We start from the raw sequence: 26,265 nt of genomic DNA, 5'->3' as shown, positions 1-26,265 counted from the left end.
TGATTCTATGATTCTAAGTGAGCTACCTCTCCATGAGGGATGTCAGAAGATTCCAGTGAAAATGGAAACGGGAGCAGAAATTGCTGACATTTGCTTATTTGTCCCATGTCCAGAATGGAAATCAGTCCAGCGAACACAATTGGTATTCACTGTTGTTGCTGCTTACAGTTCGCAAACAATATGTCCCCCTGCTCCATTTCCATTGCGTCTCCTCCTGAAATGAATGGGGTGGGATAGAACAATGACAACATAAATCATGTAAGTTACGTCATTCTGCCACAGTGGACCGTGATATGACTAATGCCGTTTTGGGTGGAAGATGAACTGCAGCAGAACTGATGCAGTGCTGCATGAGATGAATACAGGGCAGGACAGAAGATGATGCCTTCTTACTCGCCAGGTGGCAGCCCTTGCAGCTGTTGTAGGACAGAGCTGTGTCTGCGCCACCTGGCCTAGCTTGCGCTCTGAAAGCTAGCTAACAGCTTTCAGGTGTGTTGCACAATGCTGCCTCTCAGCCAGCATTGATGCAACTACTGATCTCATTGACTTTAGGGTTGCCATATTTCAAGAGGTAAAAATCTGGAGCTTTTTAAAAAAGCTATCACCCCTCCGCTAGAGCTTCCTGCACACATTTTTTTTAAAAAAAAAACCCAAAATCTAGGGCATTTGCTTTAAAATGTAAAATCCCCCCTCCACACACATGGGCATGTAGGACCCCAAAAGAGGACATGTCCAGGAATTCTGGCAACCCTAGGCTTCTGAACATGAAATGTGAAGGTGGAGATGAACTTGTCCTCTGCCTCTGGTAGCAAAATGTCCTGGGCTCCAGTGATTGGAATGAGATAATTCTGATGTTTGTTTGTTTGTGTGTGTGTATTCACACTTAATTCTGACTCTACAAACTTCTTCAAGCAGATCATGTGCTGTGTTGCAGACCTGTGGCCACTCCTACACTATTCAAACATGTAGAGAAAGCATTACATGGTTGAATGATTCCACAAAAGAAATGAAACACAATAACTTACCTGTGTTGTGGGGAGGGGGTTAACATGATAAAAATGTGTTTGAGGGCCAATTTGCCACTGAAGCAAAAGGGTTTCCTCACTGCCAATGCAGTTGGAGGGTGCATGATCTGGATCAGGACCACAGTGGGGGCACATGGTTAACTGATCAGGTTCCCTATGTCTGAGATTTATTTTTAAAAAGCATCTCATGCATTTGCTAGCCACATTTTTGCCATTTCATCTAGTGTGGTTCTTCACCTTGCTATCTCCCTGGTGTGCTAGCTTTCCATCTGCAGGGAGTGTTGGTGTTTCAACAGCATTGTGGCTCTCGTGGCTTGTGTCTGATTGTGCACAGTCTCCCTTTTATCTGCTCATGGTTAAAAAAATGTGCAGAGAAACAGGTATGCATCCAACGTTTGTTCTACTCAGAGTAGACCCATTGAAATTAATGGGAACGGCTAACCTAGGTCCATTAATTTTAATAACTCTACTGTGCTTATAACAGCTGGCTACAATCCACTTTTTTTTTAACCCAGTGGGTGCTCTTGGACAGATCCTGAGCAATGTTTCACAGCAGCCTGGGCGGGTGGGCGGGTTCCCATTGTGTGGGTGGCTGCATTTTTTCACATGCCCCATATATTCCCAAGGTAAATTGCAGGGGGGGGGAGCAGGAGGAGGAGAGGAAGTGTGACAGTTTTCATTGAAGCTGAGACAGATCTCCTTCTGAAATGTTCCCTCCAGAGGTTGGCCCCGCAGAGCGAGAAATGGCTACAAGTTCATATAAGTGAGGGGGCACTGTGCCAAGAGAAACAGGGCTGCCTTGCTCCCTTTCTGACATGGAATTTGCTATCCTTTAGATTCCTGCAAGCCTCTGCCTACAAGCCAGATTCTGCATTTTTTGTTGTTGTTCTAGCACATGGAGAGATGGGGGGGGGCATGAAGTAGCACTGTCCTGTTCAAACCATCTGTAGCCTTTAAAGACCTGTTTGTACACCTTAAAAAGAAAATCGAACAGAGAAGTGGATCTTTCTTTCCTTCTTTCCTGAAACACAGATGGAGAGGTTTTTGTTTGAAAAAGGAAAGAGCGGGGAGGCTATGTAGAAGCTGCGGTATTTTTGTTTTAGGGGATTTAAATATCCAGGATGAAAGCATCTGTCAAGCGCCTGCAACTTCGTAGCAATAATTCTAATCTGTGGTTTTGGTTTTCACTTTTTTATTCTTTTTTCCTCTCCACCTCTCCCCCTTTTTAAAACTATCTGGAGCATAAAAGAGTTAGTGTAGTGGGGTGAAGACAGGGCCTTGGATAAAAATATTACGAGCGCCCCATGAAATAGGAAATAACAACACACTGGTTTTGTGGAGGTGCAGAATTAATATCAGATGTGCAGGGCTGGGAAGGTGGCAGATGAAACATCAGGAAGATAAAATGTAAAGTACAAAATGTATATCCTGCCGCCGCCAAGAATACAGCGAGGCCCCTGCCTTTGGGGCAAAGGATGAGAAACCTGTGGCCTTCCAGATGTTGTTGGCCAATGGTCTCGGGGATGATGGGAGTTGGATTCCAACAACATCTGGAGGGCCACAAGTTCCTTGGGAATATGCATCCAAGCCATGGCTTCAAAGGGGATCAAGCAGACAATGTACTGTGCAGTCAGTTCATGGATCGGGGTAGCCAACCTGGTGCCCTCCAGATGTTTGGGAGTTCAATTCCCATCAGCTCAGCCCACATGGCCAATGGTCCAGGATGGTGAACTAGGAAAGGTGATGAAGGCCGTGTGGATGCTAGAAGGGACAATTTTTATAAGTCCTTCAAATTATGGACTTCAGATAAAAAGGAGTGGAGAAACGCACTGTCTCAGATCACTATTGTAATGAGAACTGTAAATTAAGTTCTGATGCCTGTCAAGAAAAAAATTCCTCCAAGTTACCCATTCAGAACCCTGCAAGGACACAAGACTGCACTAGCAAAGATATATTTGTTGTTGTTGCTTCTCCCCTTCAAAATAAGAGTGTCCTAAAAATATGGTGCTAATTAAAGACATTATTTTCTGCAATCTTTTCAAGAAAATGTGCCTGGACTTTTAGTGGATGAGGTGGGTGGAGGCAGGACAGAGAAGGGAAAATTCATATTTGCACTTCAAAAAGCAAATATTTAGAATTAGTACCTAACCGTAGCCGAGAGATTGCACAAGGTCTAAATAGCATGACTGCATGAATTAGCTTGACGTATATTCTCCAGGGCACCAGGCTGATAGAAGTGGATTCTTATGGGAAGCGTACATGAGCCACAGATATCCATGGACTTGTCTCAAATCTGTGTTTGTATTTATTTATCCGTTATTATAACCCATCCTTTACTGAATGGCCCCAGTATAGTTTAGAAAAATACCATAGTTAAAACAGGTAGAAATTATGAATGAGGAAAGCTGTCAATTTTTGTTTCTTTCAGTTTCTCATTTTTCCAATCTTAAATTTGGTTCTCTACCACATTTTGCAATTTTTCACCAGCACTTTAGAGCAGATTTCTCCTAATATACACATATTTGTATGCAGTTCTCCCTAATATATGCATTTTTTTGGCAAGCAACTTTTGCTAACACTAGGGTATGCTACTTTCACAAATACATGCATTTTTGTACTTATTTCTTAGATGGAGAACTACATTGCAAAATTCAGAGGAGTGGCTTTCAAAGGATGGCTGTGTTTTGATTTGTGTATTGTTTCAGGAAGTGTGAATTAGGTGAGTCTACCTGTAAATGCAAAAGGAATCAAATCCCCCCCCCCCATTCCTACAGTTCAAAGTAATCTCTTCCATTAAAAAATAATAATGGTAGCCTATGATGATTTGCTACACAGCTCACAAAAAACCAGCTCATTTTCTGCTTAGCTGATAAATCCCCAATTACATCCTATGTGCAAGTAATTTTCATGAATTTTTCTTTTCAAATATGTCCACCAGAATATGTCCACCAGAATTTCAGACTGAACTGAAATTCTCTCTCTATCTCTATCATTAAACCTAGCATATAACAAAATTCGCAAATACTCTTAAGAAAAACAGAACTGCAGGAGGAGGGGAAACATCCACACAAACAATGACCTGGCTAAGGAAGTCCAGCTTGACCAATATTTAAAAACCATGGGTATGACACCATACTAGGGAGTGGCTGGGGAAACCCAGCCAGATGGGCAAGGTATAAATAATAAAATGAATGACTATTTATTTAGCATCTTGATCAAAGGCAAAGATATGCTCTAAGGTAAAGGTAAAGGGACTCCTGACAATTAAGTCCAGTAGCGAATGACTCTGGGGTTGCGGCGCTCATCTCGCTTTACAGGCAGAGGGAGCTGGCGTTTGTCTGCTTCCGCAGACAGTTTTTCTAGATCATGTGGCCAGTACGACTAAGCCGCTCAAAATTTTGTAAACCAAAATGTATGCATGCGATGTGCTTGTGTTTGTCACCGTGTGGACAGGTACAAGGTGGGTCTGCCTCAGCCCTCCCTGATGTGATAGGGCTACTATATGGTAGCAAATGTGCTTTGGCAACATGTCACATGTAAAGCAATGCTATATGGAAAAGTTACAAAATCAGGGGCTATTTGATTTAGAAGAGGGGGGAAAGTGTAAGGAGGGACGTGACAGAGATGCATAAAATTAGGCACAGGGAAGAGAAAGTGGACAGAGAGACTCTCCCCATCCCTTTCTCATAATCCTGGAATTTGAGGAAATGTTGCAGCATTTGGATTTTTTTAGTTTAGAGAAAAGGTGACCCAAAGCTGACATGATAGAAGTTTAGAAGTGACATGATAGAAGTTTAGAAAAGTTTGTATAGCATGGATGAAGTGCACAAAGGAAAGTTTTTCTCCCTCTCTCATAACACTGAATGTTGGAAGATTCAGGACAGACAAAAGAAAGGACTTTCTTTTGATAATTATACTATGGAATTTGCTCCCATAAGGTGTCATAATGATAACCAACTTGGCTGCCGGTCATGGTTGCATATGGTACCTCTAGGATCTACGGCAGTGTGCCTATGAATGCCGTTGCTGGGAATCAATAGTGGGAGCTGATCCTGAGGATAGGCTTCCCGGAGGCATCTGGTTGGTCACAGTGGGAAACAGGATGCCAGACTAGATGAGCTGCTGGTCTGATCCAGCAGGGCTCTTCTTATGTTCTTATGAAGCAAATTCCTTAGACAGAAGCAATGCTTCAAAGGCCAACTGAACTAGGCTGGGTTAATTGTCCGTCAAAAGAAAATTCAGTGCGGGTTGGACCTGTCTTCTGGCTTTATAATACAATATTGCTTCCTCATGTCCTGTTCTTTGGGAACGAAAGACAGATGCAGTTGCTGTGTGTGCACACAGTCGATGCAAAAGGCAAGGAAAATCCTCCTTCCCCACCCTGAGATTTGCAGTTAAAGGAAAAGAGCTATTTAAAGACCTTGATTCAAAGGTACAAGCCTACTCAGGTTTCTTTCCCAGGGCAAGGTCTTCTCTAGGAAATAGCTGACTGAACCATAAATTCTTGCCATTTATTATTCCAGCAGTCCCCCCTTTCTCTTTCCTCAAACTCAGTTTTTCTAATTAACCATAATGCTTAAGATTTAGTTCTCATGAGCAGCAGAGGTGGTGGTCCACCTGTGTTTGGGGTCTGCATGTCAGAGCTGGAAGCTCACCCAGTTATGAGCAAATATTCATTGCATATTTAGCTGTTGGAAGATAGTAATGCTTCTGAATGCCAGTTGCTAGAAACCACAGAAGGGGCGAGTGCTCTGTGCCCAGTTTCCTGCTTGCAGTTTTACCACAAGCATCTGGTTGGCCACTGTGAGAAAAGGATGCTTGAGCTAGATGGGCCATTGGCCTGATCCAGCATGCTCTTCTTATGGTCTTATGCTAACTGGGTCCAAATCCCTCACTCAGCCATGAAGCTCATTGGGCAACCTTAGGCTAGACACCGCTTCTCAGTCTAACCTACTTCACAGGGTTGTTGTGATGATATACCGGTAAATGTTAGTGTGTGTGTTGCCTTAAACTCATTGGAGGAAAGGCAGGGTGTAAATATAATTAATAATGGTGATAAGTTCTTCCTCTTCTCGCTCTCTTTTTTAAAAACAAACAAACAAACCCAAGCTCATTACACCTGGAAAGCTGGCAAAGTTTGTGGAATGACAGCCAGGGAGGTGGTTATCAGTCCCTCTGAGCACATCAAAGCTTTCTTGGGCTCATCTGAAATATTTCTTTGCATTCTGGACATTGGCTTCAAAAATCATATACTCCCACTCTAGATGATGTGGGGTGATCATTCATCCTGATTGGCTTGCACAAAGCTTCTGTGGAAGTCAGATTATATCTGGTCTTTACTGAGCATTTCTTCTTATTTGTTTGTAGGATCGTTGTGCTATAATGAACATTCATCTGCTTTCGCCCTGGTTTGTTTGTGGGGTGTTTACACATCTCCCCATTAGCCATTCATTTGCCCCATACTTTTCAATGCATTTCCCCATCACTTTCCTTACAGCAAAAAAGTCTGATTTTTGTCTTAAAAGCAGATTTGGTGCCCTAGGGCAACAGAGCCCTTGAAACCGCATTAACTCCCCAAACCTAAAGTTCTCGTATGTGCTTGAAGCCTTCATATCAAATAGTGGAGGCACCCTTAAAGAAACATAAGGAAGTTTGCCGTGTTAGTCCAAGGAGTCCACAATCCTGAAATTTAACTCTGTTTAGAATCCTAGTCTTTAAAAAAAATCCTGAGAGTGAGCCACCCTCCCCTCCAGATGGCTGCCTTTCTGTGCTACTTACTTTGAACTTGTTCATTTTTTACAGGCGCTGCTAAAAAAATAAATCAATCAATAATTCCTTGACATATACAGTCAGTAGTAGATGCTCTGGCAGAGGTTTAAAGGCTCAGCTCTGTTCATTTGGACGATGACAACAGTCAGATACAATTTGATTGCAGCCAATGGGAGGGGTGGGCTTCCCACCAACGGTAACTTGACACCCCAGCTATCTCCACGGGGTAGCCTCTTTTCATATATTTGGCTATGCTGAGAAAGTTGAATTATAAACAAATCTTCCTGAACGGCCCTTTCTCACGTCTTGGATCAGACAGATGCTGAGGCTGATTGATGGCCCAATTAAGTGACTGGAAGGTTTTCCTTCCCCACCCCCACCACCTCCATCAATGGCTCTCATACGCTCTGGACCAGGCTAGCTCCCCTGAATTCACCCACCCGCTCTCTTTCCCCTTTAACATCTGTAATGTTGGGATACACCGTTGTCGCTAAAACATCTGACTGTGTTGAGGAAGGGCCATAGCTTAGAGGTAGAGCAGAAGAGCCCTTGCATGCAGAAGGGCCCAACTTCAAACCTTGGCATCGCCAGGTCAGGCTGGGAATGTCCCCTGTCCAAAATCCTGGAGGGAGACACTGCCAGTCTGTGTAGACAATACTGGTTTTGATGGACTGATGGGCAGCTTCTTATGTTCCTAGTTCCTCATTTCCCTGGCTGGTGGGAAGATCCAGGAGCATGTTGGGGCTCTCTTCCATTTTGAATGAGAGAGTGCTGAAGATATATGGTGTTTTTCTTTATACAGAATGAACGCAGAAGAGTAGACCTACACAGAAAAATAAGGAGCTGGATTCCTCTGAGTGACACCTTGACCTGCAGTGGCTCAGCCCAACCTGGAGATGTTGAGGATTGAACCTGGGACCTTCTGCATGCAGAGCAGATGATCTACCACTGAGCTATGCCCCCTTCCCAACAGTCAGCCCTGATCTATGCCCCAATATCAGTTTCAGTTCCCTAGAAAGTCCAGGTACCTCCAGATTGACCTAAAGCTGCTCAGAACCTGCAACTGGTCCAAAATGTTGCGGCTGCCTTGTGTCAATGAGATTTGGCATCAATTTGCTTCCAAGCTCAGTTTAAGGTTCTAAGTATTAAATGAGAGTGGTTGTGCATCAGAGGAACTTAAGAAGCTTCTTTGTACTCAATCAGGCCATAGGCACATCTAGTTCAGTACTGTCTATGCTGAATGGCAGTGAATCTCTGGGTGTTCCCAGAGATGGCAGGGATTGAACCTAGGACTTTCTGCATTCAGAGCAATTGCTTTGCCAGTCAGTTACAGCCCTTCTTGTCCTACTTTACTGAGCCCAGTCCTCTATTTCAAGAGCACTCAGGGGTCAGTCCTCTGTTTTGGTGCCTGAACCCGGCTCCCTGAAGGGCACATCCTTGGGCCCCATCTGCACCATATATTTAAAGCACCATGATACCACTTGAAACAGTCAAGGCTTCCCTTAAAGAACCTTGGGAATAGTATTTGATGGTTGATGGAGCTACATTCTCAGTGATTTAACAGTCCATCTCTCTTCCCAGGGAATTCTGGGAATTGTAGCTCTGTAAAGAGAGGTCTCCTGACAACTCCTAGCACTCTAAACAAATTACAGTTTCCAGAATTCTTTGAGGAAAGCCTTGGCTGTTTACCATGGTGTGAATCTTCTTTAAATGTATAGTGCAGATGGGGCTAAGGCAGATTTGTTTGTTTAACAGGATCTCAGTAAACAAATGTGGCACAATAGTGCTTTAAACGTGTTAAATGTGGCTTGTGAATATGGTTTTTCTGTAACTATGGGCAGGTCAGGACTACGGCTTCCCATTGCATTCTGGGATTGGCCTCTGATTGGCCTCTGAATGGCCTGCTTTCATGCATGCAAAATGGCAAAGACTACACCTCTCAGCTTCAAAAGAACAGTGCCCATGTGACCGCAGAACAAACAACATGAAGAAATGCAAATGTAGCAATCTCTATCCCACCCCTGTTCCTCCTTCTCTTTCTTCATCCTCCCTCTGCCTGTCCCCAGAACAGTAGGGCTCCTCTCTATGCTTCCAAGCGAGTTGAGAAGGGCCTTCTTGAATGCATATCAATCCATTCAAAGGCATAGAGGAGGAGGAGGAGGCAGCTCTGGTTTGAGTTACTGGGCCAATAATGCTGAGGCTGTAAATAGGGTTTATTGCTTTTTATGAGAACGCTGTGTGATGCTTTTACAACTTTCACAAGTCATAAATGTCTACATCAATTTAAATGTTTTCTGAGAAGAGCTTTTCCCTCCTTTCACCTCCCTTCTCTACTTAGACTAGGCAGGCTTCCCAAATCAGTTCCCCTTCAATGGGTGGTAACACCAGTCGCTGCTGCGGAACACGTCCTACGGGTCCAATGCAATTTGTGCTGTCATCTGCAAATGCTTGGGGGAGTCCTTCCTCGTTAGGATTCACCAAACCGCTTTCTCTCTTAATCTGCCCTGCCCGTTGCTCTCCCCTCTCCTCTTTCAACTAGCTCTCTGAGATCACTTCAACGAAAGCTTCCCCAGGAGTTTCATCAAAGTCCAAGCACAACCGATTCCCCCTCTCCAGCAGCTGTTCAAGCATCAGGAAATATTGGGTTGCATCAAATTAAACTCTATGCTGAGCAGAGCCATTGAAATCAATGGACCTACAGTTAGCCATGTCCACTAGTTTTGGCAGGTCTCCTCTAACTAGTCTTGGGTACAAGATCTGTGTTGGGAGCATAGGGCAATTCCTAGGGATGGAAGGAAATGTCCATTTCCATCATTTTCCAATCTTAAATCCAGTTCTCTGCATCTCTGTAGCAATTTGCAACTTTGTTTTTAATAATAATGCTAGAATCATGAAAATTCACCAGTATTTTAGTACATTTTTCCTGAATTTCTCTGAACTTCTCTGAATAAGAATGCTTTTGTGTGCAGTTTTGATGAATTTTTGCAAGCATAACTTAATGTATTTTTATATGTGATCTTCCCTAATATTTCCATTAAAATACACACTTTCCCCTAATATATGCATTAAAATGACACTTCCCCCTAATAATCACATTTTTGTAAGCATTGTTTGGTTGGAGAATGACATTGCTAAATTTAGGGAAGTGTGAATTTTGAAGGATGGCTGTTTCAATTCTCAAATTGTTTCAGATGGTGCAAATTTGATAGTTTTGCCTCTGAATGAGAACTGAATTGGATTTGTCCTCCATTCCTAACCATACATGCTGACCTTGGTTTAAATGTCTCATCCTCACCTGCTTAGTTCCAGACCTTCCCTTGCTTAGCAGTGAAGATCTGGAGGAGGTTTCAATGCACCTTCGCTTGAGTAGGAGTAGCATCCTTTGTGAGATTGGAAACCCCTATTTATCAAGGTTACCAGCTGCACAAAAGGTTCTAGTCCAAGCAAACACAGGTATCCCTGCTCCTGGGGGGGAAGGCTGGAAACAGAGAGGGTGAAGCTGGTTCATGTGGAGATGTTTGGGGCAGAGCTGATGTACATGGGCTCTGGGATCCCAACACAGGTAAAAAAACTTCATTTCAAACAGAGCTATGGCATCTCCTGACTGAAGACATCTTAAGCCTTGTTCTTACCTTCAGTACTAGAGAGGTGTACTCAACAAGTGGTCCATCTGTGTACATAGGTAAACAGATTGCACACTTGTTGAATGAAATGGTGTGAATATCCCTGGTAAATGAGGAAGCTGTCTTGCTCTAGCAAAAGAATGAAGCTCTGCATTTGCTTGTGGCAGTATAGTGTTCAGGTCAGATGATGAGGGAAACAAAGAGAGGCTAGATTCTTCTTTCCTTTCCTTTGTCTCGGTTCCTACTTCATAGCAGTATCACAATGGCAATACTTGGGCACAAGATTGTACGGACCCGCCTGCATGTTTGGAGTCTCTTTGGGAGTGTAGCTGTGGACTGTCCTTTGGCCAAGGGGGTGGGGTCAGGTAGGGTGTCATCACCTGTTCCTGCACTTTAAATTTTAAAGTTAGCAAGGCTGTGCAAAGTTGTGCCCAGGCCCATTGAAGCAGGTTATAGAAAGAAAGTCGCCAGCAGGACAAGCTTTCCTACAGACTTTCAATCCAAAAATATTTTGCTTCCAATTTTAAATTTGAAAGCTGGGAAAGGTATCAACTTTAACCTTGGCTCACTTTCCATTCAGGATATGTTCAGCCAGTGCTTGTCAGCTGATAATAGTCACCACCACCATCCCTCATGCTTCCCTGCCTCCCATGTTTCCTGTCCAAATTGTGGCTGTCAGTAGGAATATCTCTTAGGAGTCCATGTGGACAACAAGTCTGAGAGGAGAACATCAGCTATGATGAAATGTTTCAAATGACATCAGAGGGGAAATGGTAAGATTTGGGACTGATGTAGTGGCAAGAAGGGAAGAAAGAACAATACGACTGCTATGCAGCTATTCTCAGCTTCGTACTTTCCAGGTACCAAACCATGGATGTGGGCAAAAGCTGGTGTCCTTCTGATACAATGAGAAGTTATCGCCATACCTAATAATGAGTCCATTAATTTAGAAAATAAACCAACAAATTCTGTCAGAGTTTCCACTTCTTATTATGGCCCTATTCTCTCGAAACAGATCTCTTGTGGAGTGGACACACGACGAGGGGCCTCAGATGATGATTGCAGAGACTAGGTTGGTTCATATGGGGAGAGGCAGTCCTTGAGGTATTGCGGTCCTGGGCCATTAGAATTCACCCTCACACAGCAAGATCTGGCATTTTTTTTACCATGTCTGGAGAACAACAAGTTGCCTTATTATCATCTAGTCCACAATGGTCTCTTCTGTTTGACTGGCAGTAGCTGTCCAGGTTCTCTGATGAGCAGAGGTGCCAGAGATTGGACCAGGGACCTTTGTTTTTAAGTTTATGATTACATTTATATCTCACATTTCCTACAAAACACTCAAGGTGGTATACACAGTTCTCCTGCTTCACTAGTTCATGCCCCACAATCACTCTGGGAGGTAGTTAGGCCGAGAGAGTGTGATTTCTGTTTCTTCTCCTTCCACCACCGCCTCTTCAGCCTGCGGCTGCCAAACCATGCCAGTTCCTGATGGTACTGAGGGGCCCGTGACAAGTTTAAGGATAAAGAAACAGAAGAAAAGGGGAGCATAGGCCCTGAAGTTGTCCATCAACAGTTAGTGTCTGGATAGCAGACGTCTCACCACAACATGCCACCAACTTGGAAGTCTTTAAAAGAGGATTGGACAAATTCAGGGAGTGAAAGGCTATCAAGGGCTATAGCCTCTGTCCAATCATGTCTCTGAATTCTAGTTGCTGTGGGTTACTAGTGGGGAGTGTGCTCAGGTTCTGCTTGCAGGCTTCCCATAGGTATCTGGTTGACCACTGTGAGAATAGGCTACTGAACTAGATGAACCTTTGCAGATCCTCCAAGTATGCCTATTTTCCAGGGACAGTCCCAGATTTACAGAAGCCATCCCGGATTCTGATTTGATCCCGGCATGTCCTGCTTTTCCTTAAGACATCCCTATTTCCATTGGAGAAATGTTGGAGGGTATACCTTTGACCTCAACCAGAAAGCATAGCTGTCAAGCGTCCCTTATTTGAAGGGACAGTCCCTTATTCCAGCGCCATGTCCCGCTGCTGTCCCTTATTGATGGATGTCCCTTAAATGTCCCTTAAATGATGCCCTTAAATTTCAAAGGAAGCAGCTCCTCTCCCTCCCTCCCTCCCGGCCAGGGAGGAGGGAGGCTCCAACTGTGTTGCTTGGCTGCGTTGCTCACCCAATAAGAAGTCTAAGAATGACTGGGGGGTGGAGCTTGCATGCCTTGTGCTGATCAAATTGGCTGCGTTGCCTGGGGACTCGCCTTTGCTCAGCGCTTCCCAGCAGAGAGGTGACGGTGGTTTTCCTTGAGGCTTCGTTTGGCTGCTGGCTGGGCTTTCTGCCTTTGGCTCAGAGGGGCTCAGAAGCTGAACATACCTGTGCTGAGTGCTCGGATCAGAATCGGATGGATACGTCATCGATGGCCCACTCACCCTTGCCGGCGAAAAGGACTGTCTGGAGCGGGGGCACATGGTGGGGGGAAAGGAAAGGAGAACTCGTGGGGGGGCTTTTAAATTTGTTTTGGAGGCTCCTTCGATTGACTTATGGGGGGAAAGAAAGGAGCTGGTTGACTAAAATGGTGGGTAACTGGTGATATCGTGGCGAGGGGGGAGATTGTGTGTGTGTGGCTAGTTAATGCAAGCTGAGGGGGGTTTTGAATGCTGGACACCATTTTGTTGCACGTGCTGCTGCAAACTTTGCAGTGCAAAGCCAGGCCGGGGAGCCATCTTAAGTTGAGGCTGCATAGGCCTTGTGGTGCATGTGATTCAGATTCTATTCAGTTGAACCTCTGGTTACAAAGTTGGTTGGACAGTGTTCTTGAAGCTACCAGCATGAGTTTGACCAGACTGCAGGAGGACAGGAAGACTGGAGTGCCTGGAACAGGTGGGGCTGCGGGTTCCTTATTTTGGCTGCTGATCCCTTATTTTCAAGGCTGCTGGTCCCTTATTTTCAAATCTGTAAGTTGACAGCTATGCCAGAAAGGCTCTTCTTGTGTTCCTAAGATTCTTGGACTCCCTTCTGCAGTCTCCCACACTACGGAAGGGCCTATTGAATTTCTATTTAAATTGTTTCTAAATTTGCATCTATAAGTTAGCATGTGTAAACTTCATGCAACTCTGTACTTTTTGGACAGCGCATTCCCTCTGTTTTGGCGATGCAAAAAGCTGCCACCCTCATTGGGGAGCCATCTCATTTTACAAGCAAATGGCTGCTTTTTCAAAGCATGTGCATTTCAGAAGCGCGCAGAGACGTGCGCACGCACACACATGCAAACAGAGAGAAAGAGGGAGCGGGAGAAGCCAACATTTTTATTGCAGGCCTGTTCCTCATTAAGGCCTTAGCAGTCTCACACAAAAGCTAATTACTGTTTTTTTCTGTCATGTTATTTTGATTCATATTTCCTGTCTGGAAAACAGACGAGAGTTTTCGGCATGGTGCCAAAGCTGGCCTATAGTGTAGCTCCGGCAGGAACCTGCCACAATTGTAGAACAAGGCAGCCGAAAGACCCTTTCTGTATGTATGTGTGTTTGTGTGTGTGTTGTTTAGAGGAGGAAATGGGAACTTTCCATGTAGGCGTAGTTCACTTAATCCACACACACACACACATTTATACTCCTGGGGTATTGGAAAGAAAGAGATGTCACACTGCTGATTTTTGCTCCGGAAATGCCCTTACAGAAGGGAGACTCATAGCTTTTTAGTAATCACAGAGCTAGATCAAGCTCACATTTGCAATAGAGAGGGTTTCGGGGTGGGGAGCAGTGTCTGGGTAATGAACCTGTTGAATTTTAGACAAATACGAATTCTCCGCAGGCTGATAATTCTATTCTGGTGCCTCTTATCAAAACGCAGACACCACAGGGAGAACACTATGGGACTCACACGCTGAATAACAAAAGGGTTTTTTGTGGGGGAAACAATGACTGGTAGAGAGGATTTAGCACAGACGGTAGCAGCCAACGAGGCTTGGGTCCTCTGTCCTGATAGGGCTTCTTAAATGCAAGCAAACACTTGAGGCCAACGTCAGCCCAGTACCTGGAAGAAATGGCAAGCTCAGATGTCGAACTTGTTCAACTGTTTGCTGGAAGGACAATGTCAAATGCAATTACGCCAGGCAGTGCAACTGCCAGGTCATACATTCTTGGGGTAGAAGGTTCGAGGTTCAACCCTATGTGCTACCCTTGAGGCTGATCAAGAAGCTACACCTGTTGCAAAATGCTTGATTGCTCACAGGGGCAGGGTATCACCAAAGGGTTGCCCCACTTTTTTGGTTATCATTTTTATTGATTTATCATAAACATATGTATAAACTAACACATAGCTGCCAATTATCTCCCTGGCAAAGCTGAAGGTGCTGGTTTTGGTGCATGAAGTCCTATACAGCTTGGGACAAGGATAAGTGTGAGATTGTCTTGCCCCTTACACACCCAGTTGATCATTGCACTCTGGAGGTGAGGGCCTCCTGCAAACACCATTTTACCAGAAAGCCAGTTCCCCACAGTGTAGGAATTGGGCCTTTAGTACTGTGGCACCTAATTCCGTCCCCTTGAATATCAGATAGGCAACAAGTTGAGATCTTTTTGCATCTGTATTGCAATTGTTTTAAAGATTTTAAAGATTATCTCATTGATTGTTGTTGACCACCCTGGACATCGTAAAGGGGAAGTGTGGAATATAAATTTAATTAATTAACTAACAAAATTCATTGGTGCAGGCAGCTCATGGAGGTTGCATTTATGGTATTCTTGGTGCTTTTCTTCTCCATCATGTAATTCCAGCTAGTTTTTGGGCAGGGAGAATAGGGAGTGGGGAGATAAATTTGGTTTGGTTCAGATTTTAATGTGAACCTACCTAATTTGCCTTTGCCAAATTGTGCTGATTTTGCATTTCTTTTGGTTTTGGAAGGCAGGCTGCATCAGCTTATTCCCTTTCCTCCTCAGTCAGAATGTGGGAATGCTGAAAAAGCAGTTGCTTTTACTTGCCCTCGTCTGTTGTTGGCACGTACTAAAGCTGATTGGTTACGACATAATCACATCCATGCTGTGATCCCTGACTATCTGGGTTCACATTACAAGGAAGAAGAAAATAGTGCCTGGATCAGGGTTGGGAGGAGAGAGGGACACAACTTGAATCTAACCCAGCCTCCAAATAGTTGCACTTTGGGGGGACATTTAGGAATCCCACTTTTCACCCCAGCATCTTCACGGGCAAAAATTCAGCACAGAACTGGTCTCTCTGTGAGAGATTCCATGGTTTCAGGTGGTTTGCTTGTTTGTTGTTGTGTGTTTGTTTGATGGGATTAAGTCAAATGAGGTACTTAAGGTTGGACACACTCAAGCTTTGGTGCCCTCTTCAGACAGAGAAAGGGATTAGGAGTGCATAACATCAGCCTGCAGAAGTGGCAGGCACCATAAAGCCTTTTGATTGGCCGGACCTGATGTAAATATGGGGAAATATGGAAAGCCTGCCCTTCTGCCTTTGGGATTCGGCCACTAGATTTTGCAAAACTTTGGGCAAAAGTAAAAAAAGCTCAACAACTTTTTTTGTCTGGATTTTCTGCCATATTGCTGCTATTACATTCAGAGCATCTCCCTTGCATGCAGAAAGTCTCAGGTTCAGTCTCTGGCATCTCCAGGTAGGGCTGGAAGAGACCCCTGTCTGAAACCCATCAGGGGAAATGAAAGTGAAATCAAAACATTCTATTTTAGGGTCTCTTGCCGTGTAATTGTGTGTGTCCCATTCTACACCCATGCCATGCTTGTGGTGTCTGCACTGCTGCCTGCTGTTTTCCTGAGCCCTTGCTGGGCTGGGTTGACCTTTTTTCCATCCTGGCTCCAGCCACTTTGTTGACTGAGTGCTTTATAAGCAAAAAAAAAAAAAAAAAAGCTCTTGTAGAAAACAGAGCTGGGGGGGGCAGGGTGGAGAATGAGAGGGAGGGAGGAAACCCTGGTTAGCATTAATGAAGTTTGCATTACTTTTCCCAGTAGGACCTCAAATTTAATGGCATTATGTTTTAACACTGGTTGGCTGGTTGGCAAGCCTTGGAAAAACAGTTTAGCATGCGCCACTTATAAAAACAAAAGCCAGCGAATAAGCTCTCCTCTCTCATTTGAGCTGAAAGCAGAAATTGATCCTTCTCTCTCTCTCTCTCTCTCTCTCTGTGTGTGTGTGTGTGTGTGTGTGTGTTTCCTTTTGAAAGAGAAGCCTTTCTTGGAAACCACCCCCATTTCCCAATTCTTTACCCTGCCACACAAGTCCATCCACTTTGTTACAAAGAATTAAGGAAGCAGGCAATAAATTTACCTCTCTCCCCTTCAAAAAGATGCTTCCTCCATTGGCACCGATTTCTAGAAGATGGTGGTTAAATGAGCATTGCTTGCTGGTGGCTGCTAGTTTAGCTGGATGGAGAGAAATGGCACCTGCGTGGATGGAAGGGCATACCTGGGACTTGCCCAAAAAAAAAGTAGTTGCGGAAAGAAAAGACCAATGCCATAAGAAGATAATGACCATGGCTCAAGAGTAGAGCCTCTGCTTTGCATACTGGTGGTCCCAGGTTCAAGCCTAAACATCTCCAGGTAAGACTGGGAATATCCTGAATGCCTGAAAACCTGGAGAGCTGCTGCCAGTGCAGACAATACTGAGTTAAATAGACCAATGGTGTGACTTGGAGTAAGACAACTTCCTAATGTTCTTAGAAGATCAGCTGAGGGCAGTTTGGCTTTCCTAACGAAGGAAGCATTAACTAGAGGGGGGTGTGAAGGTCAGAAAAGAAATCAGTGCTTTCTTCCTAACACCAAGACTCCCCACTACAAGAACATAAAGTTAAAAGAAAAGGGGAGAACCCTAAATATTTTTCCCAGTCTTTACTGAGATCATACATGTCTTCCCCGAGACCAGGGAAAGCCTACAACAGAAGAAAACAGGGTAATGGATCTTTAAATACATGCCATTATGAATCCAAGCTTAAAGCTTGTTTTAACTCTCAATTAAATTTCTGAAGTAAAAAATAGCTTTAAAATAAGGTCAGAGATGCACTTCTGATCTCTCCAAATTCTCCATCTCCCCCTGTTATAATTAGCAACTTCTGAGGCTGACTCATGTTAATCCCTGCAAAGCGGCTGCAGAGAGCCTTATTTAGAGTGTAAACTGCGCTGCAGCCTCCAGTTTAATATTTAGTTATGATGTGGTTAACAATATTACACACCAGGCATTTTGCTCTTCTGTTTGCTTACAATGTTGTCTTTACTGGATGCCAAACCCCCGCTGCTCAAATGAGCAAGGGGTTGCCAAGTTATTAACAATTATTACCTTTTACAGTCATTTTTGGCAGCCTGTCACTTTTTTGGTGGTCTAATAATTTCAAAGCAAGGGGAACTTTGAAATCTTAGACCAGAAGACCAAAGAGCACCACGGACCAAGCAACTTCCTCTTTTCTGCTGTCTTCCAACTCTCTCGCTATTGTGAATCATTTTCCACCCAGCCATCTGCCCAGAGAGGTATGAAGTAGACTCCTCCTGCAGCTAAATGGCATCTTCTTGCAAAACATAAGAAAGGGGCTACATGCGTAAACAACCCACATACAGAGCAGGACAGGGCGGAAACTAGACTGTGATCCAACAAGGGATACAAGAATGTAAGAGGAGCCCAGCTGGATCAGGTCATCTATATCAGGGGTGAGGAACAGTTTTCAGCCTGAGGGCCACAGTTCCATCTAGACAACTTGCTGGGGGCCACAGGTCAGTATTGGGTGTGGCTGGAGGCAAAAATGGGTGGAGCAATTAATGTAAACATTATCTTTGTACAGTAGGCTAGTTTCTATATGCACCCTCACGCTCTTTCATCCATCCATCCAGGCAAAGAACAGACATTATCAGCATTTGAGGACACATCTAGCCACACAAAAACACTCAAAAAGCGTGCAACACTCAGGTGGAATCTACACATATATAAAAGCCATTCTGAAAAGAAAAGAAAAAAACACGTTGAATTTTCCATAAGGCTCACCATCGCCATCTAAAGTCACATTGTATATTGCACTTAAAACACACTTAAAATGTTTTATTTGCAGCTGTGTTGCTGAGTCCTCATCAATGAAGGGTGTGGCTTAAGAAGAGGAGGTGGGTGCCATTCTCTGGACTGGTAATTTTCCTGATGTTGTTTTCAAATGTCTCCAGAAATAGATGTTGGAAGCTGCCAGTTGAAACCAATGGAGAAATCCAAGATTTTAGTATAGCTGGGTGGGGTTCGTCTTGGGGAAGTCCTTGGGTAAGCCTGCAGCTGTTACAGAGTTGCAGTCTATGCTGCCAGGCCACATTCCCACTATACATTTAAGGCACTATGAAGCCGCTTTAAACAGCCATGGCTTCCCGCAAACAATTCTGGGAGCTCAAGTTTGTCAAGGGTGCTGAGAGGTATTAGGAGTCACCTATTCTCCTCAGACAGCTACAATTCCCAGAGTTGTTCAACAGTCTATTCTTCTTTCCACAGAATTCTGGATACAGTAGTTCTGTGAGGAGAATAGGGGTCACCTAAGAACTGTCAGCATCCTCAACCAATGACAGCTCCCAGAATTCTTTAGGGGAAGCCATAACGATGGTAATATGATGCTTTAAATGTATGTTGTGAATGAATGTGGCCTCAGCTCAGAGACACTGAAATTGGGTAAAGTATGAGACTCTTAATCTCAGAGTCATGGGTTTACTGGGCAAAATATTCCTGCATCGCAGGAGGTTGGATTAGATGAGCCTCGTGGTCCCTTCCAACTTTACCATTCCATGATTCAATAATAATAATAATAATAATAATAATAATAAATAAATAAATAAATAAATAAATAAATTTGCATCCCACCCTTGACCCAAAGATCACAAGGCAGTTCACAACATAAAAATACAAAATGAGAACACAAAATACATAATAAAAAGCAAACAATTACACACACACCCTTAAGGTATTGCAGTCCTGAGCGGTTTTTGGCTTTATAGGTTGAAACTAGCACTTTGAATTGGGCTTGGAAATTAATTGGCTGTCAGTGCAGTCAGACCAGGATTGGCTCAAACCGTCTTGCCCCGGTGAGCAACCTGGCCACAGCTCATAGGACTGGACCTCTCTTTGTTGTTTTGTTTTCGTCCCTTCACTATCTGGCACAGAGCTGAGTTCATTCCTGGCTTCTGTATGCTTGTGTGAAAGTGTTATATTAAACAAGCACACAATTCCTTTTTCACTGATTCGGCTTGGTTCATTTGGGTTTCTGATCCTGGTGAGCTATTAAAAACTGCAAGGAGACAAACCTTAAATGCATCGCCTCCTTGTTTTGTGGTGTTGTGTTTTCTAAATTAAAATGTGTCCCTCTTCCTTTGCACTGCCAATACATCTATACTACAAATTAGAGACACACAGACACACCCCATTCACACATTTTGCGTCTTAAAAAGAGGCCATTTTGAAAGGGTTGGAAATTTGTGGCTGGTCTGCAGGAAGGCATCTGGGTATGCGTGGGACCTTTAGCATCCCATCGCTAATTCCTCTCCTCGTTTCTCCAAATAGAATTTGGCACCCTGTTCGCTCGGGCGTTGTTCCCAGAAATCCTTTCCAAAAAACCCTCTGTAGAATGGAAATTATGATTGGCCATTCTAATGACAGCCATCAAAACAGCACCATTTTTTTTTCACAAGTAGGGTGATGAGGGGCATAAACGTCTAAAATATAAGGCATAGAGCTGGTTAAATTAATTGATTCATCAGTGCAATCCATCCATCCAAGCTTTCACTGAGGGTTAATGTTTGTTCCAAGATTAAACCAGTGAGATCTGAAAATAAGCAGTCGTTGACACAGGACCTTTGAAGAGACCAGTGTGCTGCAAACTACAGAGAGGCAGTGTCTCCATTCCCCACAATTTGAAGGTAAGGAGACACTCTCTTGGCAGAATGTAAAGGGATGTGCTTGGAGACCTGAATGGACTACCCTAGTGAACCTAGTTGGATGGATTGATGATGAGGTTCTACTTCCCTTTTAAGTCTGTCTCAGATCATGTTCCACAGAGTCTCCCATAAATGAATGGGAGTCAGTGAGCCAGGCCCTATCTGCATGGCCCCACCTCTTTGATCTGCACAATCCCACCTCTTTGTCCCCATATCTCCACCCTGAGTTTCCTTAGTGTGATGCTAAAGTATCAGGCTGTGAGTGCCATCAGCTATGGAAAGGATTCTAAGCATGTATAGCATGAAGAAATCCTCTTTCCTGCTCAGCACAGGAATGTCAGGGGTACAGCCTACAAGTTGGGAATATTGGGGCGGGTGTCGTGCATGCTGCCTCATGTCCCCTCTTTGCGTTATTTCCACACACTTTAAATAGGACTATGTAAACAAATGCACATACAGATAGACCTTGAATTATTTTTTTCCCTTTGCGGTGCAACCATTAATTGGATTCTACCCAACACTTATTGTGGACAGGAAAGAAGTCATAAGTAACTATGGCATTGCACTGAAGTAGAATTGTGCAGCTTTCCGCTAGTAACATCTCTTTCTGCTCAAGATCTTGTATTTTTTGGAACATAAGAACATAAGCCAAGCTTGCTAGATCAGACCAATGCCCCTTCTAGTCCAATATCCTGTTCTCACTGTGGCTGACCAGATGCCCACAAGCAGGACATGAGTTCAACAGCACTCTTCCCACCAGTGATCCCCATCAATCAGTTGTTGTTGTTTAGTCGTTTAGTCATGTCCGACACTTCGTGACCCCATGGACCAGAGCACGCCAGGCACTTCTGTCTTCCACTGCCTCCCGCAGTTTGGTCAAACTCATGCTGGTGGCTTCGAGAACACTGTCCAACCATCTCATCCTCTGTCGTCCCCTTCTCCTTGTGCCTTCCATCTTTCCCAACATCAGGGTCTTTTCCAGGGAGTCTTCTCTTCTCATGAGGTGGCCAAAGTATTGGAGCCTCAACTTCACGATCTGCCCTTCCAGTGAGCACTCAGGGCTGATTTCCTTAAGAATGGAGAGGTTTGATCTTCAAGCAGTATTCAGAGGCATAATAAGAGTGCACATACCTGCTGACTGAAGAGGCACCATTTTATCATTCTGCTAATACATTGCTTCCATCCCAGCCATCACTGCACTTTTTAAACCCAAGTGCCCATCTTTGTAGAAAGAAAATAAAATAAATATACCACGGAGGGGGCGGCAAATTAAAATGGACTTACATGTCATGTACACATCAATGGAACACCCTCTCTCCAATGGATGTGAATCTGGTGTCTGTGTAGGAGAAGCATTTGTGTGAAGGAAACTAGGTCTTTCTTTCCCAGACCCCGGTAAAACCCTTTAACTGTAGAAAATTATATACAGGAAAGCAATTAAAGTTTTAATAATGTAATTGCTTTTCCTGCAAAAGCCGTCAGGGGGGAAATATGGAGTGAAAACATTTTTCAGGGCCACCGGCCGTGAATGGAGGGATGAAAGGGCGCTGAGATAGCCCAGGCCGAAAGAAGCTGACATGTTAATTTGCACAGATTGACTACTATTATTAATAGGAGAAACGACTTGAAATATTTTTCCGCCATCTTTTGAACTCTGAGCAAACGTAATTTTGGCTCCTCAGCTGCAGATAAATCTCAAAGAGTGGGTTATGTCTCCCTCACCGTTTTCCCTGAAAGAAGTCCAAGATTTTAATGTTCGGACATGAAGGAGGTACCCCGCTGCTTTCCATGCTACGAGGGGGAAATTGCGGCATGGACGATGGAGCGCCCAAGTCGTAAAGCCAGAACGTAAAACTTCACGATTAAGAAAACAACAACCCATGTTCGGTAGCTTCTTTCCATGTTAAAGGAAAGGAAGACAGGTATAAAACCTTTACCTGTCAGCTTTTCAGGAAGAAAATGTTTAGTTTAGAAAAAAGATGCATACAAGGAAACATGATGGGAGTGCAGTGGTCTGTAGTCTTGGGGAAAACCCATTGGTATTTCTGCAGCATTGTCCCTGTCCCCAGTGTCCTAGAACCGTCCAATCAGCATGAAAGGGAAGCTTTTTAGTCACTGTATGCTCCAAAGCTAAGCATTTAGGAACCATACATCATTCCAGAACATTGCCCAGGTGAGAATATGGCCCTCAAGCTGAAAAAGGTTCCCCACGTCTGTCTTATGGTGCTGCTTTTTAATATGGGTGTTGCTCTTCCACACAGACCCAATACTACCAATGATGGGAGCCCAGCACTCTTTAGAACTGCTGTCCCCTTGAGAAATCTGAGCCATTGTGTCAGGAAGAGGTAATAATGATACAGGATGAAGGATCTCTCTTAGCTGACCCAAGAGGAAGCTCAAGTCAGGCAGAAGCCACGACGTGATAAGTCAACCAGGAACAGGAAGTCTGAAGCCAGAGCAAAAGGTCTGATTGCGACTTCCCTTTGAAAGAGGACAAGTGGTCATCTCAGCAGACAGAATCCCTTATAATGTCCCAGGGTGAGAGCCATGCCCTTTTGCTAAGAGCGAAGCTCCTACACAGAGAGAAGAGGCAGATGCTTCATGTAAATCAGCCCCGGAACATAAGTGGCCTGGAGGTCAACTGGCCATGTGGCCCGCCGTTCAGATAAGAGAAAAGGGAGGTGGAGAAAACAACCCTGATTTTCCCTTGAGATGCTGCAGGAAATATTTTTCTCTTTTCTTCTCTTCTCTTCTTTCTTTTTTGCAAATTCCCTCTTGCAAGCTTCGCCTGGGTTTCTACACCAGCATTCGCCAACCGTCTAAATGACTTGGACTGCCATTCCAGCCAGCACCTCTATGCTGATGGGAGATGTAGCTAAGCATGGGGCAGAAATCCAATTCAGTTTGCATTAAAAGGCAAAACTGTCCAATGTGTACTTTCTGAAACAATATGAAAACCTGAACAAAGACTTCATTTGAAATTCACATTTTTTTCCTGAATTTTGCAATTCCGCTAACCAGCCAAGTCATGTGCACAAAAATGCACATATTGGTGAAGACAACATATAAAAATGCATGCTATTGGGGACAATTCCTTTGCAGATGTGGACATTGACAAAATTGCAGGGGGGGGGGGGAATGTGCATATTAAATGTGTTTTAAGCCAGTTTAAATATTGTGTTTTAATTGTTGTAAGTCAGCATAGGACCTTGGAGTAAAGGGCAGGGGGTTATTGCTGTTATAGACCTTACATGAGGGATCCTTCCCCCTTTCCTAGCTGAAATGGCCTCCCCATGGAAACTGCAAGTTTCCCATTACTGACCTATCCTCCTCGAATGTTGGAATATTCATGACCATTCCATGACACCCCAGCATAGAAAGGTAGACAGATGTTCTAATCTCGCAGCTGATGTTAAGATCCACTTTTCCACTGTATTTTATAGGGGCATAATCTTTCATGGGAGGAGAACAATTTCAGCTGAATGTAAGGGTTCAAGACCTGTCTTGGGTCGACCAAGCAGACTGCCACCTCCGAGCAGGAAGTGTATGCCCGAGTAGATCTGTGGGCTATCTCATGGTCAAAGCACATGGCGTTACATGGCGTTACCAGCTACTCATCACCACCTTTGCGCAAAAGCAGCTGAGAAAATATTTTCTTGGCAATAAAATACAGTGCCTGGAAGTGAAGTTGAGCTTTGGTATTTTAGGCACTTACACCTTGTGCACCCCCTCCCCTCCAAAGCCCATCCCTGACACTCTCTGTTCATCCATTGTGTTTTGCGCAAAAAAATCCCACGCATGGCATTTGCAGAAGAAAACACAAGTGTGCATTAAATTTCACAGTTTCTTAACTGTGAGAAGGGCTGCCTTTAGGCAAAATATTAAAATCTGTCTCTCACATAACCTATTTCAGGCCTTTCTGGAGCACTGTCTCCCCTCCCAACCATCTCCATACACAGTATCTCCAGATCTTGATCGTGTGACTAGCGCTGCTGTCCAGCATGGTGTCGAGAAAGTAGATAGGAGAGGTTCCCCCCCTCACATAATTACTAGAAACCCAACAGGGCCATCCAATCAAGGTGAGTGTTGGAAGATTCAGGGCAAAAGTACCTCTTTCTGAGCCAGTGTGGTGTAGTGGTTAAGAGCAGTGGACTCGTAATCTGGTGAACCGGGTTCTCCACATGCAGCTGCTGGGTGACCTTGAGCTAGTCATACCTCTGTGAAGTCTCTCAGCCTCACTCACCTCACAGAGTGTTTGTTGTGGGGGAGGAAAGGAAAGGAGAATGTTAGCCGCTTTGAGACTCCTTAGGGTAGTGATAAAGCGGGATATCAAATCCAAACTCTTCTTCTTCTTCTTCCTCCAACAACACACAGTTAAGCTACGGATTTCATTGCCACAGGATGTAGTGATGACCACCGACTTGGATGGCTTCCCAAAAAGATTAGACACATCCATGGAGGATAAGGCTCCTAATGGCTACCAATCACAATGGGCATGTTCTGCCTCTATTACTGGAGGCAGTGTTCCTCTGAATACCAGTTGCTGGAAATCACGACGGAGTGGGGGGGTACTTTTGTGCTTGGGTCCTGCTTGCTGGTTTCCCACAGGCATCTGGTTGGCCACTGTGAAAACAGGATGCTGGACTAGATGGGTCACTGGACTCATCCAGTAGGGTTCTTCTTGTGTTCTTATCAGTAACAACGGGAGAGGGCGGTTCCCTTCATGCCTAGCCTATGTTGCTCCTGAAGCCAGACTATTGGCCACTGAGGAAACAGTAGCCTAGACAGGGCTTTGGCCTGATCCAGAAGATTCTTCTGATGTTCTTACCTTTTGCCCTCCCTTGACCAGGACTTTAGATATATGATGAAGGGGGTCAACGATTTCTCTTCTCCACAGAATTAATAGAGTTTCTCACTAGAAGTTTGGCTGAAGGGTGTGTGGAGCATCCTTAATTATATACAAGGTAGGTATACCTGCTTGGTTAACTTCATCACAGGGCAAACTTGTCTAGGGAGCTTTGGTTATATTTCTTATTACTTTATTTCATAACATTTATACACCGTTTGATTCTTTAGAAAAAAACAAGCTCAAAGCGGTATGTTGCTTCAGTTTCTCTTTGGTACACACCATGCTGAAAGTTATTTCCAAAAACTAGAGCATTTCATATCCACTTTTTGTACTGTTGGGTAAAAAAAAAAGAAAAAAGGAAGACCTTTTGAAAAATAAACTGAGTATTTTTCCAGCTTGGCTGAGCTTAGTTCAGAATGTGTGATTTTTCAATTTAGGGCCAAAATCACTCAGTCAGAAAGTCATCTCTCTCTCTCTCTCTCTCTCTCTCTCTCTCTCTCTCTCTCTCTCTCTTACACACACACACACACACACACACCGACAGATTTGTGACCAAAGAACAAATTCTATGTCCTTTGCTATGATTGTAGCAAAAACATCATTGGTGGAAAACTGTTGTAATAAATGGGCTTTAAAATGCATTAGAAGATTATCAGAAGAGATTAGTGACCCACTAAGTCCAGCATTCTGTTCTTGTAACGATCAGCCAGTTGCCTCTGAGAAGCCAACATACAGGACCTGATTGCAATAGCACACTAATCCTCTGGATAGATAAATGCATTGCTTTTTTCTGGGGGTACGCATACCCCTAAACATTTGGTGAATCTTTGTACTTTTGTCCATTTACTGTATTTACTTTTCCCAATTTGAACTATAACATGGTGATTTTCTTGAGTCAAAATGAGAGTAACGCTAAACTTTTTTTTTTTAAAAAAGCACTGGATAAATAGATATCAAAAAGTATATATGGCTTGATTGTAAAACAAACAAACAAAAACAAAACCACTTCTCAGAAGTTTACAAAAATATAAAATAAAATATTAAAATTATTGATTAAAAAAATGGGTATTTAAAAA

This window comes from Podarcis filfolensis (assembly GCF_964270895.1).
Source record: "Podarcis filfolensis genome assembly, chromosome: 8".
In the NCBI taxonomy this organism is placed as follows: domain Eukaryota; kingdom Metazoa; phylum Chordata; class Lepidosauria; order Squamata; family Lacertidae; genus Podarcis; species Podarcis filfolensis.
Note: the sequence above shows the minus strand (reverse complement) of the source record.